Source organism: Leiobunum rupestre, chromosome 1 (genome assembly GCF_980474605.1).
Source record: "Leiobunum rupestre chromosome 1, qqLeiRupe1.1.hap1, whole genome shotgun sequence".
In the NCBI taxonomy this organism is placed as follows: Eukaryota; Metazoa; Arthropoda; class Arachnida; order Opiliones; family Sclerosomatidae; genus Leiobunum; species Leiobunum rupestre.
Genome location: NC_143384.1, coordinates 70,358,928 through 70,380,296, shown reverse-complemented (window position 1 = coordinate 70,380,296; position 21,369 = coordinate 70,358,928).

The following is a 21,369-nucleotide window of genomic DNA, read 5'->3' as shown; positions in this document are numbered from 1 at the left end:
GCTTTGGAATTTAATGTTCTTCTAGTTTTCGATCGAGCGATTTTTTGCGATTGGAAATTATAGAGACGGGGAGCGCGGTGGCCGAGCCAAGTTGGCGAGCGATTCATCACCGTGAAAAAACGGACTCGATTTCGACGGACTTAGAAAGTGGCCCTGAAAACCCCCCTTTAATTGAAAAGGGCTGATACTCGGAAAAAGTTTCTATTAGTGGACGAAAAGGGGCCAATTGCGGGGTCAAATTGGGGCAGGTGTTCGCGAAATTGTTTGTCTAGCCCGAGACATTGTCGATGCCCAACCATAAAATTACTTTGCGCTCAAGCTAGTTTATGTAGGTCCCCCCCACTGCTATCTAGTATCTACAGCGATGCTTGGTCTCTTTACTTTGGTGTTTAAGGAGTTGAGGATTTAAAACCAGTGGCGGTTTTTATTCCAACAGATGTCGCTAGTGTCAAATTAAAAACCAAATAGTTAGGCTGAAAAGGCGGTACTTACAGGTACCCCTCGCGTTGATGGAATCAAATGAAAATTGGTCAATAACCTAACTTACAGTAATTTTAAACAATATTTTTACATGGAATATATCATTTAGGTTAAAGTTCACTAAATAGAGTATACGTCGTCTAAATATAATCAAAGAGTATAAAAACTACGTAACCTAGAGATATAATGACGGTCGAAAGCAGTAAAGGAAGTTGTAGCAACCGGGGGGGGGGGGGGAAGGCACTCAGTGAATTTGCACTTCAAATTTCGGTACCGCAGCGCCACTACGGCAGTATTTAGTACAATAAATAATAAAACCGGAGAAAAATGGCAGTTACGGTGTTGCGGAGGTGCAAAATTTGGCATTTTGGATATTTAATTGTCTAATATCTGTCAATTCAAAAAAGTGACAGTAATTGGTTACTGTTTCGTGATTTTTTAGTTAGAATTTGTGGATTCGTTGTTTCGGTGTTTATTTTCAAAAAGTGAAGAATAAGGCGTTTGTTCTCTAACGTTGCCAAGTCCTAAAGGTAACCAATTCCTTAAGGAATTTTCAAGAATGTTGAACTAAATCCAAATGATTGCCACTTAAAACTGCCGTAGTGGCGCTGCGGTACCGAAATTTGAAGTGCAAATTCACTGAGTGACTTCCCCCCCCGATTGCTACAACTTCCTTTACTGCTTTCGACCGTCATTATATCTCTAGGTTACGTAGTTTTTATACTCTTTGATATAATACTCCGCAAAAGCTTTCTGACGACGTTATCATTTAGCTATTTTGAATTTTAGCTTCCTTTGCCATTAATAGATGGCACCACGCTCTACTAAAGCCGCTTTTTTCGAAGAATCGGAAAGATTCATGGCCATCTCTAATAACAGGGGCCTCTTCATAATACAGGTGGCAGTGATTAAATGTTGTTGCGTTTGCTGTCGTTTTTCTTATTTGAAGAAATGTTCAAAGGTGAAATTTGATTACTAGCCAACAAGGGACGCAAATCGAAACTCAACGTTGCTAGCTTGATAACTGTCAAACTATTTCACCAATTTGGTTGACATTTTTCTAGTTTCTTTGTCGACCTTGGTTTTTGGTTTAAATCCGATGCCATCTTGGAAAATGGTCGATAATATGTGCAAGATTCAACACATCTCTTAGCCGATTTGGATGAATTTTTCCGAGTTGCTTTGAAAACTTATACGTTTTTTATTTAAATCCGAAGCCATCTTGGAAAATGGCCGATAAAATGTCCAATGAACCATTACATTTCTTAGCCGATTTGCCTTAGACTTTCTGACTTTCTTGGAAAGCCCTTGAGATTAACATCTGTGGTTTTTGGTTGAATTCTGATCCCATGTTTGAAAATGGCGGAACAATATAAAAAAGCACATGAATGTCGTAGTCTAAACATACTTGGATAAGGGTGTCTGTTGTTTTATTAGACCCAGTGAACCAACATAGATTGTAATGATCCAAGTTTAGGCACATTTAGCTATAACAATAGTTTCATACTTTAATTGTACACACATTTGTTAGTTTCTGAAATTTTAAATTCAATATTTTATTAGTTATTAGCTAGATTGCCGCAAAACAAGACGAAAGTTTCAACAATAGTTTTTTGAAATATAAATAACATTAAATAAATTTTTTTGAAAAGCAATATTTTAGTTCAGAATTGAGATCCAAAGATCCTTCTTTCTTCATCTGTTGATCGATCTATAACGCCCAAAAAGTGGCAAAACTAAGTGATAAAATTCCGTCACCACACCATTCTTTCTCTTCACGGAGAGTTGAATAGTTAAAAATTTCACTGTTATTTTTAATTAATCTGGACGAAAAAAGAAATAAACAGAACCAAATAGGAAGACACGAGGTAAGCAACCAATCGCGAAAATTTAATAAACTTTCGACTAGCCCTGGCAAACCAAAGCGACCGACGAACGCGATATCTCACGAGACCCAATATTTGTCCCCAAAGAACCAGCAAGAACAGAATCGGGATGTGCGGGATCTTCATTAGGGCGCGGCAAGGTCGTCGAGACAACGCAAATACGTACTAATTACAGTTGTCATCAAGTCGCCGAAGCAGCTAGGCAAGAAGAGGAACGGTAAGCCTAGGCCCGGACAGAGTCCAAGTCATCCAACAAGTTTCCGCGCTCTCTATAAACAGCCCAAAGCGCTTTTTCGGGTTAGCGAGAGGTCAGAGCGACTAGGCGCTGATTCCGGCTTGCTAAACAAAGGCGACTTAATCACCTGGCAGAAGCGGCGGGGGCCCGAGCAGCGGTGATATCCCCGAGGAAATCAAGACGCGCCAGTCTCAGGTGAGCGGGAGGTTGCCGCCCAAGGAGTTCGCCGAAGAGAGTCCCCTGGTGTCAGAATGTCGCAACGAGCTGACAGCTCATTAATTAACTACTTTGTTAATATCGGCCACCTGGTGGTGGGTCCGCGCATTAGTTCTAATCCAAGGGAACCCCCGCGCTTCTTACGTGCTACGACCTCTACGTAGCAATACGCAGCCTGTAGATAACGACGTCTTGGGGCGAAAATATTGTAACTCGGATTGGATATTAAAGATAATAAAAAGGAAACTGAAAAGGGGGGGGGGAGTAATTAAGGGAGGCAGTTAATCTAATTTTATACTGGAAAATATCTTGCGTTAATTCTGCAAGTTTTCGCCCTATATTAATAGTAATAATATTAATAATAATCAGCTAGGAAAATACCCACAATACCCTTCGTTCACAATTTCATAAAAATCTACCAATAATAACTAAATTTCTTTCTCAAATTGCCGTTTTTCTAAAACCGGAACGAAGACCATTCTTGCCAAGATTCCGAAATATGTTTTGAAATATTCAATTAACAACAGAACACAATTTAAAATTGAAACTATACCTTTGTAAAATTGTTGTAAATAAAGTGATTGATTTTAAATTCACATTAACTTCTTTTGCAAATTGAAGTAAAGTATGTAGCCAAATTTAAGTATTGAGTAAGAAAAAGTTAAAAATAAAATATTATTTTTATAAATCACTAAACTAATAAATTTTACGTATCATGATTTCCAAAAACCCAGAAAAAAACTAACTTTTCGTAGTTACCATATTTTTGCATAGAGAGCGCGATAAGCTAGTTGGCTGGTAGCTATGTCTGTACTGAATTATCCGCTGGTCCCCAGGGTCGTATACTAAACGTTAATTAAATTCCCGCTGACAACTAAATCGCGTCTATGTCGTGGTTTCTTTATGTATGTAACCCATTTTTGTTGGCAGAGAGTAGGATCCTATGGCCAGCTTGTCTTTAGGAACAGGCGCGGTTGGAATACATTAACTCGAAGCATCGTTTTAGCGTGACTCGCGTGTTGATTTACCACATTTTTGCTTGGCTGTATTAACTAAGTTTGGGAGAAGCTTTGTGGAGGTTTTTTTAGCAAGAAAATGTTTTGGCAGTGGCCTAGCCTTTATTAACCCCTTCTGGAGTTCAGGCTAGGAGCAGGACTTTTTTTATGGACGGGTCAGCGTACTGCCGGGGTTTTTACGTCAAGTTTCAGAACGTGGAAATATGATACTGTGGTGATTGGCGCCATCTATATTGGTATTGAGTCCCTAAGTGTCTAACACGAGAGTGCTGCCAGGCTAAATTATTTCTGTTAAATTTTGTAAAAATATTTTATGCTACTTTGTCTTCTCAATTATTTCTAATAATACATAAATAATTAAATATTACAATAAGATTATTCCATAGATGGCGCATCGAAGTGTATATAATAAATAATAATAAACAGATAGGCTAATCCTTGGGCTAATACCCAAGGCACCACCTTAAGCCTAAGTCATCAAGCGACTTTTAAAACCATAAATTCAGAAGGCCGGGTTACAATGCGTAGGAGGAAGGTGGCAAGCCCTTCATGCCACGCGTGCCAACAGCTCCATACACTAGCTATAACCGTTAACCTCAACAGGTTTTTATGGAAGGGGAAACCGAAGAACTCGGTGGAAAAGCCCTTAAACCAGTGTGAAGAGAACTTGAAAACTTAACGCAGAAGGAGTTGTTCCGAGTTTTCACCCATTGCCACAAGCTTGGATCGAACTCGGCTCCACATACTTGCTGCGAGGCGAAAGTGCTAACACCTCCGCCAGCCCACAGTTGTGGTACATTTCTGTCATGCGGATTTGTAGTTAAATTTTAAAGGTGACTTATTAAATGTTTGTAGCGTAATATTCTATCTGACTTGTTTAATTTATATTTCATTAATTAATTTTAACTTTTCAGCGCCATTTATATTAGTCATTATACGATAGGTGGCGTCATAATCAAGAGTTGGTATTAATTAAAAGTAGCGCGTTTTCATGAGTTCATCTACGATGAAACGACAGTGTGTCAGAATTTATAGCCTGGTGTACCTAGTAACCGAGACCATACCACCGGAGGCCTATCATCATGATGAAACGACAGTTGAATACCCGAATGTCAATGAACTCTTGACCATTTCCAACGAAGCAAAGTTTCAGGACAACACCGATCACAAACAGTTTTTAAGCGGCGGCCGTATAAAACACTTTTTTTCTCACTTGATTGATCAACTAAGATATTGGTCTTAGCTATTTGTAAATTATATAACTTGACATTTAAAGCATTTTGTGTCGGCTGCTTACAGCAGCTCAAATAATTTGAAATTATTGTTGCAATGTTATATTTTCAGATATTATTTTATTAAAAGTTGCTTTTTAGCAGCCGACAATTAATGCTATCATAGGTAAATAAAACTTTTAAATATTTCACTTCCTCAGTAAGTCAGGCACGATGCTCACAATTGTTTAAGTGGGGGAAATGGATTTTGAATGGCTTTACCAACTGTTGATGTTTTATGACAGTGCGCTCAACGGAATTTTCGCATCTTTGCACGATCCTAAAGATCGCATAAGATAAATTGAAACGGTGTTGCCACGCTGTTAAAATTCATGTCATTCGTAGTTAGGTCGACAGCATTTTCAGAACACATACTATTTTTCTTAACCGATTCGATTCCGATTGTTTTCCAACAGACTGTTTGACTTTCAGAAGTAGAAACATGTCTCATTTTCAAGATTTAATGAGAGCTTTTGAAATATGTTTTTTGAAAGACTTTTTCGTTGAGTTACAATCTTTAAAAGGAATGCAAATAATAAATTATAATAAATTATTATTTTGCTTGGTCCAATCAAGGCCAAACCGGACGTCAATGCACGTCGTGACAAAGGCACGTACTTTCGCCAAAAGATATTTCTATTCTTGACGATATCTTGGCCTTAATTATAGAGACTATGATTGACAAAGTGGCGGATGTCAACCAAGTCGGCAACTTGGCAACCATGGTCAAACCACCTTACATTTCGCCTCTCTCCGAAACAGGGAGATAGTATCAACGCCGTCTTTAATTGGGGCCTAGTTCAATTAGTGACAGTGAACTTGGAAGATTCCACCGAGGGGCTAACCTTAAATTATGTACACCGATTACAGCGAGTACAGCCTTTCGTAGTGCTAAATCTGTAATCGATTACGTAATCATTTTAGAACAGTCAAAGCTACAGGCTTGTACACCGATTTCGGATAGTGATTAACCCGTCGGATTTCACCAAGAACGCAGCGACTAACTACGGTGCTGAAAATGGGTATTGTCCCATTGCGCCGAATCCCATTCGACCGTTCCCATTAGACCGAACTCCGCCAATGCTTTTGATGAAATTAGCCCAAAGGCGGGTTTTGGATTTTTTCTAATCGACCGACGCAATATTTCAATTGAGCGACCGCAAAAAAAATAGTTTTTCTTTCTACTCCTTTTGATTTTTTATGGAAGCGTTTTAATATATTTTTAAGTCTGTTAGGTTAGGTTAGGTTAGGTTAGGTTAGGTAACACTGCATGCTCTTCTGACAGATGCTGAAACGGATAAAACCGAATCCTAAACCCGGAGAAGTGTGGGTTTTTCGGTCGAATAGGATTGGGTTCGGTCGAATGGGATTCAGCGCAATGGAACAGATTCCTGAAAATGAACATCTTGGTAGCGTGCTTTGCGATGTGCATCCTCCAAAACGAATAATAATAATACTTGGGGTCGGTCGTCATTTGATCTTGCTACGATCCAAGGTCACTAGAATGTGGTGGCTGCCTGGAACTGTATTTGCAAAAGAATGTTGACGATCTCAGTCGACAGTTGGCTCCGCCATCATTGGATCTCAATAACATTGGACCCAGGCGAGAATGGTACTTTGACTTCATTTCTCCGCGTGACGTCAGTTTAGATTTTATTTGTTGTGAAAAGTACCATCCAAATTATAGAGTAACCCACTCACATATAATGGAAGGCTATCAGTGAAATTTGAAAAACACTTTTCGTACGCAACGTCTTGTTTCCGCGGCGTGAAATAAACAAGTTGGCCTAAAGGTCATATACAATATCTGGATACTGTAAAAGGTTCACATTAGCATTTGGTTTTCCGCCATGCTAAAACAGAACAATGACGACGTTCAAATTTATTCATTTGTCTCTAATTTGACAATGGCAAACGCTAGCTCTCATGCCCTACCTCTGACTGCAGCGCCACCTAGACTGGTTTCGGTCGCGAATAAATTATTCGCATTTTTTACCAGCCTTTTCATTTTTTTAAATTGACATTAGTGACTTCAAACCAAACTATTAATGTAATTTAATCTTATATTACTTCATTGCAATCATTACGTTGGTGTCTAAGGCTCTAGCCGGCACCATCTCGTGGGACTTTAAAACAAAATTGCAATCATTACAGAGCTGAAAAATAGCCGCCCTTTAGTAATGTTTGCGGGTAGAAATGAATTCAACTATAACGTGTGTTAAGTTGACAAATTGAAATCTCTCGGGAGGGTTATTAGGTAAATGTTATAATTTAAATAATGAAAATGGCCGTAGGTGTGAAAGAGGTAAATTAAGCCTTGGCCACCGTGAGTCATCAGAAATCCGGGCCATTACGCAGTTGGGTTGGATTTCGCGAGTAAACACGCGGCCTGGTTAAGTAGCTGGCGAAGAGATATAAATCGCCCGAGAGAGGCAGCACCCTCTTTTCTAATTAGCGAACTCAATCTAATTACCGGGGACAGGTCCCTTCCGCCGCTTTCTTGTAGGTTTAAGCGGAGTCTTCAGTATTTACGCCGTCCTAAAAGACGCTAGTAAAAGGAGCCAGTGACTCGTGGCCGTATCTCGTTCTGACTGACCACTGGGTCAACGGACTTCGCCCACGAATGTTCTTACTCGGAGTTCGCGAAGTTTCAACGGAACTTTGTCGTTCCGACTGGGGTCAGGGATTACGCAAATTGAAGTAGAAGCGTAGCACGCTCCAGTTAAGTTTGCTTTTGAATCCGAAAATTTTTCCTTACTTTGTAAATTTTAAATTTATAATGAGAGCCGTTTCTAGAATGACGGTGTATTTTTCGCGGATTTGGACTCAGGCGCTAGACCTAATTCCTACCCTTTGCTTCGTCGTTATAGGGAGTTTGGCCAGCGGGCGATATTGGATTTTAATTTGACACTTTTCCCCGCTAGAAGAGACTTATATTTTTGGGCATGACGAAAAGCCTACGTCACTCCACACATAGTATTAAGTTCGACAAATTGACGAGCTTATCAATTTAATTATAGATTTATGGCAGGAAACCATACCTCTACTTGGATGCTTATCGCTGACGTTTTTTTGACGTCACTATGTTAACTTAACAAGCAAACAACGTGAGAGGGGAGCGCGCTCAAAGGGGATTTTGATCTCGTAGGCGGGGCCAAAGCCGTCAGAATGATCTTAGCATACGTGATACGGCAAGATAAGCATTATTATTATTATTATTAATTTGATTTACTGATGCAAACAAAAGATACAGATCAATATTAGCAGAAATAGTACATCGTCCCTTTACCACATGAGAACATACTCGTGCGTGGTAGGGATGTTTATATATATTTATAATTTTTATTCATAAGCAAATGTATAAAGAAGATATTTATCAATTTATAAATATATATAATTTTATAAAGGATGTGTTATAATAGCTACTTGTAGTTAACAAAAAAGTGATCAAAGAGAGCGTATACAAACAAAAAAACCCACAGAAAAAAATTAACTGCATTCTATATTAATCTAGAGTTCCAAGTAGAGGTATGGATTACTGCTTATGGTAAAACAATTTGATATAAAAAGTATCAGATCGTCGTTCAAGGTTTATCAGGATATTTGTTAGGCGTTTCCATGGGTACTTTTGGCCGTAGCGAAATATCGGGAATAAGATAAAACTTCGTAATTTTAAGTGATAAAGTAAAATTTAAATACGATACATTTTATTTTGTACAAATTAAGTGATTGATTTTTTGATATAATAATAATAATAATAATAATAATAATAATAATAATAATAATAATAATAATAATAATAATAACAAACTTCACCGTTTAACTAAGATCGAAGTGTAGTAAGTTTTCGCATCCGTTAAACATATTTCACGTTGAAATTGAATCGATCTATAAGCGCTTGTGTACCATTTAGTAGAATTCCATGTCATCGATTACCATTCGGGCGAATCCCATTTCACCGAAATTCCCATTAGATCTATACATTTCTGTTCAATTGGGTAGAATACCATTCTATCGATTACCATTTGGAAGACTATCTCATTCAATCGAAACCTTTTTGTACCATTGGGTAGAATCAAATTCCATCAATTACCATTCAGCTGAAAATCATATTCGACCGAAACATTTCTGCATCTTTTTGTAGAATTCCATTCGATCGATTAACATATGGCTGAAAATCCCATTTGACCGAAACATTTCTGCAACTTTTTGTAGAATCCCATTCGATCGATTAACATTCGGCTGAAAATCCTATTTGATCGAAACATTTCTGCTTTTTTGTAGAATCCCTTTCCACTGATTACCTTTCGGCTGAAAATCACATTCGACCGATTACCATTTTACCGACTATCTCATTCAATCGAAACTTTTTTGTACCATTGGGTAGAATCAAATTCCATCGATTACCATTCGGCTGAAAATCCCATTCAACCGAAACATTTCTATATTTTTTTGTAGAATCCCATTCGATCGATTACATTTCGGCTGAAAATTCCATTCGAGCGAAACATTTCTACATATTTTTGTAGAATCCCATTCGATCGATTACCATTCGACTGAAAATCCTATTCGACCGAAACAATTCTGTTTTATTTCTTTGTAGAATCTCATTCCATCGATTACCATTTGGCTGAAAATCGTATTCGACCGAAACATTTATACATCTTTTTGTAGACTCCCATTCGATCGATTACCATTCGGCTGAAAATTCCATTCGACCGAAATATTTCTACATCTTTTTGTAGAATCCCATTCGATCGATTACCATTCGACTGAAAATCCTATTCGACCAAAACAATTCTGCTTTATTTTTTTGTAGAATCCCATTCCATCGATTACCATTTGGCTGAAAATCCCATTCGACCGAAACATTTCTACATCTTTTTGTAGAATCCCATTCGATCGATTACCATTCGGCTGAAAATCCCATTCGACCGAAACATCTATGCATCTTTTTGTAGAATCCCATTCGATATATTACCATTCGGCCGAAAATCTCATTCGATCCGAACAATATCGGTAAAAAATCCAAATAAGACGAATTTATCAAAGTTGCGCCGACGACAAAAAATAAAAATAAAATAGGCCTAACGGCGAGATTTTTCGTCAACGTTCGCCATCACGGCGTTTTTGCATTAATTAATAAAGGGAAAAAATAGTGTATACAGTGAGTGTCGAACGTAATTGAATTGGTTTGATTGGATTGTAGTTGACTTTTCGGATACCAACCAACCGGAAACATTTCAGTCAGTGATTCCCTTTTCGCCACGTTGGAGGAGGGTAAAGAGAGTATCTTTTATTGAAACGCCAATTAGAGTTAAAGCAAGTGTCGGCTCTAGGTGAAGTTGCTCTTTTTTCAACAGATGTCGCTAGCGTCGAAATCAAAAGGAGATACTTAAAGCAACTGTCGGCTCTAGGTGAAGTGGCTCTTTTTTCAACAGATGTCGCTAGCGTCGAAATCAAAACAAGATGCTGAAGCTACATTTTGACCCGAAAGGCGGGACATAAAAGTACGCTTCGCGTTGATTAGCTCGTTTGTAATTTTGTCAATAACTTCAAGTAGTAATTGTTTACAATATATTTTATATGGGATATATAATTTTAGGTTAAAGTTCACTAAGTAGAGTAAAAGTGGTCTAAATATAATACTCTATACTGGCTCTCTGACGACGTTATTGTTTCGCTATTTAGAATTTTAGCATCCGTTCCCATTAATAGATGGCTCCACGCTCTCCACGAAAGTCATTTTTTTTCGAAGATTCGGATAGATTCATGGCCATCTCTAATAACAGGGGCCTTTTCATAATACAGGGGCAATGATAGAGCCGACACTTGCGTTAATTCAGGCTTCCTTTTGTGTGGAATTTGGAATTTGAAACCCCAAAATAGCCATTCCCTAACGCTTTTCGAAAGAACATTCGGATAAAATGTATATATTCCGTTTAAAAATTAGCCTATTTCCATTCGAGTTAAAATGTTCCGCGGCAATTACAACATACCTTATCTCGGGGAAAAACCGTTGCGAAATTCGCGAACGCTTGAAATTCAAATTAAGACGAAATTTAAATAATAACAGGAGCCTTTTCCAAAACTATTAAAACTGTAACTAAGCATATTCAAAAACACGGTTAAGTCAGTAAGGCCATCTACTGGAGCGAATAATAAACGAAAAACAAAGTCAATTAATTTTGTATTCCATCCATTAGACGTTAAATTCTCCTCGAATGGCAAAGTCTATTAATCTAATAGGCCACCCTACGGGGATCAAACGCTGACTAAGATGCCAGCGAGTCTCGCTAGGGGCGCCACCAGTCGTGATAACGCGTTGAGGTCGGCCCGGGAAAAGCGCGGCTAGGCTTAGAAAGACGCGAAAATTTCCCGAACGCCGGCTTGAACCCCATATCGATTACCGTAGTTTTAATGGCGGAAGCATGGATATAAAACTTTAAATTTGCATAAACGGAGAGAGAAATTTAATCGCCATTCGTCTGCCTTTCAAAAAATGAAAGATGGAACTGCCAAAGCGAGTCGTTAATTTAAAACTACCATCTAGTGGGCGAAGGGTGAAACAGAATACCAACAAAATCGAAAAGGGGCCCACGTACGAAAAGTTTATACTAAAATGAAATTGGAGATTCTCGGCCGTATTTTCGGATCGGTCGGGCTTGAATTAGAATGATGAAGTGATGACGCTTCCAAGGAAGAAGGTGAACACGCTCTCCTCTTATACAGGGTGCTGCGTTAACGCACGGACCTAAATCGCTGATCTATTTTAAGTCCGGGTTGGAAATTATATATAGCTTCACTAGGAACGTCTAAGAAAGACTGAGGCGGAATTAATGATTCGTCGTGAAACGCTAAACTTGGAGGCAATTCGACATTGAGATTTGGCTAAATAGAAGTTCACTTACCCCGTTTGCTCTTTTATATCCACCTTAATGGGAAATGATTGCAGTTTCTCAAAGTCACTGGTGTCCAAATTACTATTAATAACTATTTGAAAGGCTGAATTTCACTAGGGCAAAAACGCCACAACGGTGACAGGCGACGCAAAAATATTGCATTAGGCCTAACGGGAATTTTTCGCGTCAACGATCACCGTCGTGCCGTTTTGGCCCTAGTGAAAACCAGCCTTAAAGGTCGAGATCACTATTTCCAAAGTCGAAATCACCCTGATTATATTTGTTATTATTATTGTAAATTTTTGATATATTTTTGAAATAAGCATTTTGAAGGTTGAGATGACCATTTTGAAGGTTGAGATAAACATTTTGAAGGTTGAGATGACCATTTTGAAGCTTGAGATAAACATTTAGAAGGTTGAGATACACATTTTGAAGGTTGAGATAAACATTTTGAAGGTGGAGATGACCATTTTGAAGGTTGGGATAAACATTTTGAAGGTTGAGATGACCCTTTTTAAACTTGAGATAAACATTTAGAAGGTTGAGATACACATTTTGAAGGTTGAGATGAAAATTTAGAAGGCTGAGATGACCATTTAGAAGGTTGAGATGACCATTTAGAAGGTTGAGATGACCATTTAGAAGGTTGAGATTACCATTTTGAAGGTCAAGATCGCCCTATGCATTAATAAATATATTCTAGCTTTTATATTTTTACCAACATATAGACAATTGGATCGACTGATTCCACCAAACTGACTAGGAGCGGCTGATCGGAGCAGCAGACGCTAGATCATAAGCGCTACCTGGGAAGAGCGTGGTGCCACAGAGCCACATAGAGTTATTTCGGCCGCGTGACGTTGAAAGGTGCGAGGGTGAACGCAGCACCTGGTACAAGTGTGTAGGGAAGGTTATACGCCTCTAATGACAGATGGTTCGTTTTCGGTGTTATGTAAGAAGATTTCAGCGGCAGATCTCTCTTTGTTTCGGGCCCATGTTTCCTGACAAGCCATTAATAAATGGAGGCACCTGAAACCCTGGCTCGAGTTGACTGTTGAGACTGGAACCGATCGGATGCTTTTCTCGATTTATTTAAATCGATTAATCGAATATTAGCAGTACGTTTTCAAATACTTCTCTTACGTTGATATTGATTTGATGATTATGCGGAAAAGTATTTCTGTTGTAAAGAAACGTGGCTTTCTTGTTTTAATATAGCTCTTACGTCACGGATTCTTAGTTTTACCATAAGTAACATAACGGCGAAAGTATGGCAAATAGCAAAACATATCAGAGTTATTGCGTATTCAAGGTTTAGTTCTCATCATAGAGCCCCTTAATGACTAATTATGCCCAAGACAAAATATACCAAGGATGATAATACACCACTCAGCTCAGGTGCAAGTCCACGACGCGGCTAGGCGATAATGTCAGTGTCGAAAAACGGTTCGGTCGGAAAATTAGCATTGTAATAATAGGAAGTGTCGTACTTATTGTACAATTCCCTCCCTTGTCCCACCCAAACGACGTACCGGGTCAAAATCTAAAAAAATCGATATACGAAAATTATACTTTGTAGTTTTACATTTTTCGATTCACCAAGTTGATTTAAAAATTAATCTTAAAACCAGAAGTGTATGGAAGGACCACCATAGGCCGTTAAATAAAGTGATCTATGTGAAATATTATTAGATTAGAGTTAGTTGAAATTTATTGTCTGCCACTAATACGAAGTAAGAGCTTGAAAGGGCTTGTAAACAAATTAGTGTTTTCATAAAAATATTTCCCAATTTACAAATTTCATTTAAAGCAAGTGTCAGCTCTAGGTGAAGTAGCTCTTTTTTCAACAGATGTCGCTAGCGTCGAAATCAAAACAAGTTGCTGAAGCTAGATTTTGACCCAAAAGGCGGGACATAAAAGTACGCTTCGCGTTGATTGGCTCGTTTGTAAATTTGTCAATAACTTCAATTATAGTAATTGTTTAGAATATATTTTATATGGGGTATATAATTTAGGTTAAAGTTCACTAAGTATAGTAAAAATGGTCTAAATATAATACTCTATACTGGCTCTCTGACGACGTTATTGTTTCGCTATTTAGAATTTTAGCATCCGTTCCCATTAATAGATGGCTCCACGCTCTCCACGAAAGTCATTTTTTTTCGAATATTCGGATAGATTCATGGCCATCTCTAATAACAGGGGCCTTTTCATAATACAGGTGGCAATGATAGAGTTGACAGTTGCTAGTAGCACCATGAAGTAAGTACCTCAACCTAAAAACAGTTGTCTCAAAAGTGTTACGGAATTTTTTACAGCAAACGTCTTGCCTTTACTTTCCGTGAGATGGCGCGCTCTTAATAAAGCCACATCACGTTCAAGACGAAAAAAAAAATGAAATAATTATAAGCGATACATGTCCCTCTTGGGGTAGGTGGTCCGTGTCTCGTAATAACATCCGCTTCTACCTTAAATTGATCACGGCAACCCCGTTTTACAAAAGTTTTAAACTAAGGACTAACGGTTGGACAGAAAACGGCAAATTTTTCCACGTAAATTAACACGATGATTTTTCCCGCGCGGGCTTGAGTACAAAGTCGGTAAGTTGCGAAATATTTTTTTTATCTGTGGGTGCTCTTATTTGTAAATTGCGCCTTTAACCAAAGGAAGGGAACTAAGGCCATCTATTGACCAGATAATTAAGTTACTTGGATGTTTATTAACATCGATAATACGCTAAGGCACCACATTAGGTCCAAGTCATCGAGCGACTTTTAATGCCTTAAAGAGTGTAGGAGGGTGGTGGCCCTACACTCACTTTTACCGTTATTATCTATGGAAAGGGAAAACCGATGAACTCGGGGAAACCCCTTTAACCAGAAGGAGTAGGAGTTGTTCCGAGTTTTCACCCAGTGCGACAAGCTGGGATCGAACCCGGCTCCTCTTGCTGCGAGACGAAAGTTCAACACCCTGTATAGTACCCTGTATAGTACCCTGTATAGTACCCTGTATAGTAACCTGAATAGTACCCTGTATAGTACCCTGTATAGTAACCTGAATAGTACCCTGTATAGTACCCTGTATAGTGTAATTTCAACAATTATAATATAATGAGCATGGAGATGTGGTTTGACGGGGAAATTGATATTGAGCGACCTTGAGCCTACGAAGGTAATGGTTTCATTTCCATGGCCTAGATTGGATACCTCTGCCATAAAATTCTGGCTTTTATTTGGTAATAAAAATAAAAGTGGCTAAGAATTGTTCAAAATGGTGCCGCCAAATATCACTTTGATAAATTGTCAAAATTATCGATATAAAAAATATTCATCCCCCCGTCAATAATCGTAAATCATACGAAGCCAGGTCAAAAAGATTAAAACAACCACGGAAAATGAAAACACGTGAACGATCGCATCCGAAGTAAGGTACAAAACCAAATTGAATTCAAACAAAAGCGATATCGGTCAGTCCAGAGTCATACATCATAAGTAAACCACGATTGTATTCAGGTTCCTAAGAATATTGGAAAGAGAGCTTTGATTTTAAATCCATCCAGGCGTACTGTTAGCGAAAGTTTGAGGAATATAAATTGTTTCAAGAAGGCTTTAAACTTATCTTGAAAGCTACTGCTTTTACCAGAAATTGATAATATATTTCTTATGAGAGAAGTATCCACCCAAAATTTTAGAGGTCCGGGATGGTTAACTTTTATTCAATAGATAAAGCTCTCAAAATTATTCGTAAAACGTTTTGATCAAGTAATTTATATTTCTGTATTATCCGATTAATATTTTAATAAATTTGTAAAATTAATCGGAAAAACGACATTATAAAAGCTAAAATTTTACGAATAATACATGTTTTTTTAATAATTTTCATAAATATTAACCAATAAATTTCTTTGTTTACAATTTTTTCCCGAAAAAAATCAATTTAAACATGGATAATGATTAATTAATAAGTAAAAATTAGCTATTAATAAACAATATTTTCCCCATGAAATAGTATTAGAAAATCAATATATGATGGTTTTCTCCTCAAACGATTTTTGGAAAATCAACGGGAGTTTGCGAAGGTTCATGTTTCAAGCGGATAACATTAGCAATGTAGCTAGATCAATGCTTATCGCTTAACATTACCGGAAGTGAGTAACTATGACACAAGGGATGCCCAGATTTCCAATATCACCATTTTGAATGTCAAGAGTAAGTATTTAATAATAATAATAATAATCAGCTAGGCTAATATCCTTGGCACCATCTTAGGCCTAAGTCCTAATCTATTAAAAAATGGATTCCAATTTCGGTTCCTAGATGGCGCGAAAAGACCATGAAAACCACGAAATTTGAAATTGTTTGGTCTTTCTTAGCCTGCAACTGACTATTGAGTTATGAAACTTTTATGGTATGTTCTCTACTAAAGAAAATCTTTAATCTGTAATTTTCTAAAAAATCGGTAAATATTAGTCGGATTTGCAAAAAACTATTTTTTTTCACCGGCAAGTTAGTTAGAAATGTTCCATTAAAAGGTTTAAAGAACACATTCTGAAACCTCAGAATACAATTTTGTTTAGTGAAATTTGGGCTATCGTGAAAACCAAAAGCAAGTTTGAACTACCCAAATTATGTTTAATTTTTCATAAATGTACCAAGCTTTTGGCAAATCAAAAAGAAATCGAAAGTTTTAATAATTGACCAAGAATTATTGAAATAACAAAGTTCACAAGAATGGTTCAATGATTCCCCTTCAGCTGTTATGCTGGTCTAGCAACGATAAACCATATTTCGTAAAGATTTTCGGACCATATCAGGTGTGACCAAACGACATGCTTCAATTATCGTTGGGCCTAAGACATATATGGCATCGACAGGCGTGTGATATACGTACTCCGAGGTAAACACAACCGAAAGAAGTCGTGGGGGCTTAGGTCTGGTGATCTTTGGTTGGCCATTGAACAGGACCTTTCCTTCGTATCCATCGCTGGGCGAACTCCACACGGACTCGCGGTGTTGATGGGCTGGAACAACGTCTTGCTGAAACAAAGTCTTCGAATATCAGCCAAAGGTTTTTCTTGCAATCTGGGTGCCACTTCGTTTTATAAGAACGCCAAAATGTAGTGCCTATTAGGACAGTTTGAAAAAAAAATGGCCCAATTAGACGATCACCTAACAGATCCGCCCAGACGTTTAGTTTTTTTTCGAAGGATATTCTTGGTCACAATAGCCCAAATTCCACAAAACAAAATTGTATTCTGATGTTTCAGAGTGTGCTCTTCAACTTTACTTTTTATCATTCCCTGAAAGTGTCAGGACTCTGGTATAAGTGGGAAATATCTGGAGGAAAACCGGCAGACCGGGGAACAGGAGAAAATATATATGTAGACCATAATAAACTAAATTAAATATAAACAATAATTATTATTTACCAACAAAACGTAACAAGTGGTTTTTGAGTAGAACTTCCTTGCCGATTAAATTCAGACACCCTCTACAGACTGAGAGGGAAAATTGTAATACATAGGATCATTTTTGTACATTGGTCTTGTACACTTGGTTAAAACTTCGATGTATTTTTTTAAAATCTGAGCGCGGTTTATGGGTGGAAATTACGGGTATGTAGAATTTAAATATATATATATATATATATATATATATATATCTACAAACTATTTACTATCCTCTCAAATACCTGCCCCTTCTTGGCCGCAGTGAACTGATACACGGTTATATATATCCCCGTTTTTCCTATCCTATAATTTTTAAATAAGAGCATCCACAACAATTTCACAAATTATGAACTTCGCACTCAAACTCATTTATTAGTCAAAGTTATCTAAATTGTTCTGGGGAGTAGCTTTATTACCTGCTGATATGATGGATTTTTTTAACCATTTTTAATTATTTGAATAACAATTTATAGGTGGTTCGCAATAACCCATAAAGACAAACTGAGGACTGGCCAATTCGACTTTTCCCCACCCTGTGAAATCTAGCCAAATTGGGCGGTTTTCAAATCAAATTGTTATTATATATTTAAATAATACAAATAAAATTTTGGCATAATAAACCTAACGTAACCTAACCTAGCCTAGCCTAGCCTTGCTTACTCTAACCTAACCTATCATAACTTTGTCTAACCTAGCCTAGCCTAACCTAATCTGGCCTAGACTAACCTAACCTAACCTAACCTAGCATAACTTAACCTAATATAGCATAAACTAATCTAATCTAACCTAATCTAGCCTAAGCTAACCTAGCATAACCCAACCTAATATAGCATAAACTAATCTAATCTAACCTAACCTAATCTAGCCTAAGCTAACCTAGCATAACCCAACCTAATATAGCCTAAACTAATCTAATCTAAACTAACCAAACGTAACCTAACCTAAAATAACTTAAACTAACCTAGCCTTGCTTACTCTAGTCTAGCCTAACCAAGCCTTGCTTAATCTAGCCTAACCTAACCTAAGCTAGCTTTGTTTACTCTAGCCTGTCCTAACCTAGCCTTGTTTACTCTAGCCTAACCTAAACTAACCTAGCCTAGCCTAGCCCAACCTAGCCTAACTTAGCCTAACCTAGCCTAACCTAACCTAACATAACATTTACCTAGTTTAGCGTAACCTAACCTTCCTAACCTAACCTTGTTTATTAGAATAAGGTTAAACTCAAAATTTTCTAAAGAACCGAAGCTCACCACTGTGCTATTTTTGGAAAAGTGACTTGAAATATTCGATCGAATGGGATTCGATTCAATGTTCTATCTGCATAATTTACATCGAAAATTCAAACGAGTTCTGTCCAATCGCTAGTCTTTGGTTACATATTCTTTGCCTTGTTCTTATTTTTTCGTATGATGATGATGATGATCGAGATATAGTTACGTCACTGCAACTTACATTTAGAATTTTGAAAGTTTGTAGTCAATTTCTGGTGTCAGACTATATACTTAAATAACTCTAATCTAATATTGCTTTTGAAAAATAGCTTCGTCTAACGAACTATATTTCCGGCGTAGAACGAAATAATCCTCGCCTTTGTTAGTGCTATCGGATAACGGTGATTTTCCCGTAAAGATGTTTACGGTATCTCACAAAATATCCGAACCCCTAACCTAGTTCTATACTCTCCGAAAAAAAAAGCACGCCAGAATTATGGAAACATTGGCGAGAGGATATCCTGTACGCTACGGAAGGAAGCGCACACGGCACAGGAAGTGAAAGAAATAAAATGGCCGCTCACTAGCAAAAAGCGAGAGCTAGATTTAGGCGGAGGGACATTAAAAAACAATCAGGGACCATTACAAGGATAACGACTACAGCGCCATTCAAATAACTGCGGAGAAACCAAAGAAGAATAAATATTTGGCTAGCGTCGTTGACTGCTTCTAAGAAAACTAAACAAAAAGGCTTAAGCCTTTGTCCGGGCCTTGGCCGCCACTCGCCGCTTCCTTCTCCACCGACGTTACGAATGAAACTGAAATTGGCAAATTGATGAAAAGTACACGTAGCTAGAACCATTAATGGACAAATGTTGTAACTCCAAATTTGTTGATTTCAAAAACTTCGTCTAATTTCAAATTCTATTATAATTAAAGTAAGAAATATTTCTGGACAATTATTCCTAATTCAGTTAGACGTTTGCATAGAAATATTTAATCCGCATATTTTCCAACAACAGTCTGAACTTTTTAGAATTTTTTTGTGAGTTGAAAGGTTTTGTAAATTTAAAGGTCGTTTGGATTTTACATTGTTTTACGCGGCTGAAAATATTCCAGAATATTATTGGCCGGATCTGCTTTCACGAGCTATGATAAAGGAGGACCTACAACTTGATTTTTCAAACGTAAAAATTATCACGTCTTTTCATTAAAAATAAAATGAAATTTAATTTAATATCTGCATAGCAAGGTTTTTGTCACAATTTAAATTACAAATATATGAATTCTTTACAAACGTGGAAAATAAAAATAAAAATTTCAAGCTATATCGTGAACTTTTTAGCAAAAACTGCCGTTAATTTAAAATAAATTAATTTACGCCATATTCTTTGTACAACAAATTTTCTCAAATTTTAAATAATATGTGATATCTTTTCAGACAATGTAAAATAAACAATTTTTATATTAAAAACTGTATTTTGAATTTCGTAGTGGAAAAATCACCAAATTCCGGGATAGGTTTTTTGTTATAGGGGTTTTCCTCCGGGGACTTCGGTTTCCTCTTTCCATGAGAACTTGCAGAGCTTTTAAAGCGATAGTTTCTGTAGGAACGCTAGTGGTTGTTTCGGCAGGGCTATGACGAACCATCAAATATTCTCACAAGGGCCTTATGTTTAGAGCCTGCATGGAAACACGCCTGTCTTGTTATTATTAATAATATTATTATTATTAAACTTTGCTCCGATAATGCACAGCAAATTTCAGAAAAATAATGGTTTTGTTAGCTACTATATTTTTGCATTGAGATACCGAAAGAAATGGCTTTGTTGGGAAGTCGGTGCAACGGGAGTTTGATGACGAAATTGAAGTTTTCCAGGAAAATGGGATCCCATTTGGCAGAGCGAGGAAAAGAAAGCCTTTAATTGAAATAGAAAATACGCGGTTTGGAAGATTTCAAATCGCTTTTGTAATATAAACAATGGGAACCTTTTTTGTTCGAAATTACCATCTGTAACAATTTTTAGAAATAACTTTGTTTATGTAGAATATTGGTTTGAGGTAGGGGGGGGGGGGTAGAGTGTTTAGCACTTCTTGATACTTTGCAAAAACTCCCCCACTTTTTAAAAGAGTTTCACTCGAGTTTCCCCTTTCTAAAAATTTTTGAGGAAAATAATAATATAGCTGTTGACTCGCGTGGCATGCAGGGCTTGCCACCACCCTCCTATGCATAGTATCCCGGCTACCTGAATTAATGGCATTAAAGGTCGCTACATGACTTGGGCCTAAGGTGGTGCCTTGGCTATTAGCCTACTTGATTCTTATTTCGACAAAATATTTAATTGGCTTAGAGATTCTATAAATTTTCAGCTTAAAAAGTTTGGTTCAATATTTTATAATAAAAAACGTTGTGTTAATTTATTTAAACTTCATATTAAAAAGGATAGTTTTAAAAGTTGATAAAAATTTTAAATTGCAATTTTTCGTCTTATGTCATTCAATTTACAAATTCAAAACATTTAAATTTTAAACCGATATTTAATTGGTTTAGAGATTCTATAATTTTTCAGGTTAAAAAGTTTGGAGCAATATTTTATAGATAAAAACGTTGTGTTAATTTATTTAAAATTCATATTAAAAAGTAAAGTTTAAAAATGTTACAAAAATTAGAAATTTTAAGTCTTATTTCATTCAGATTAC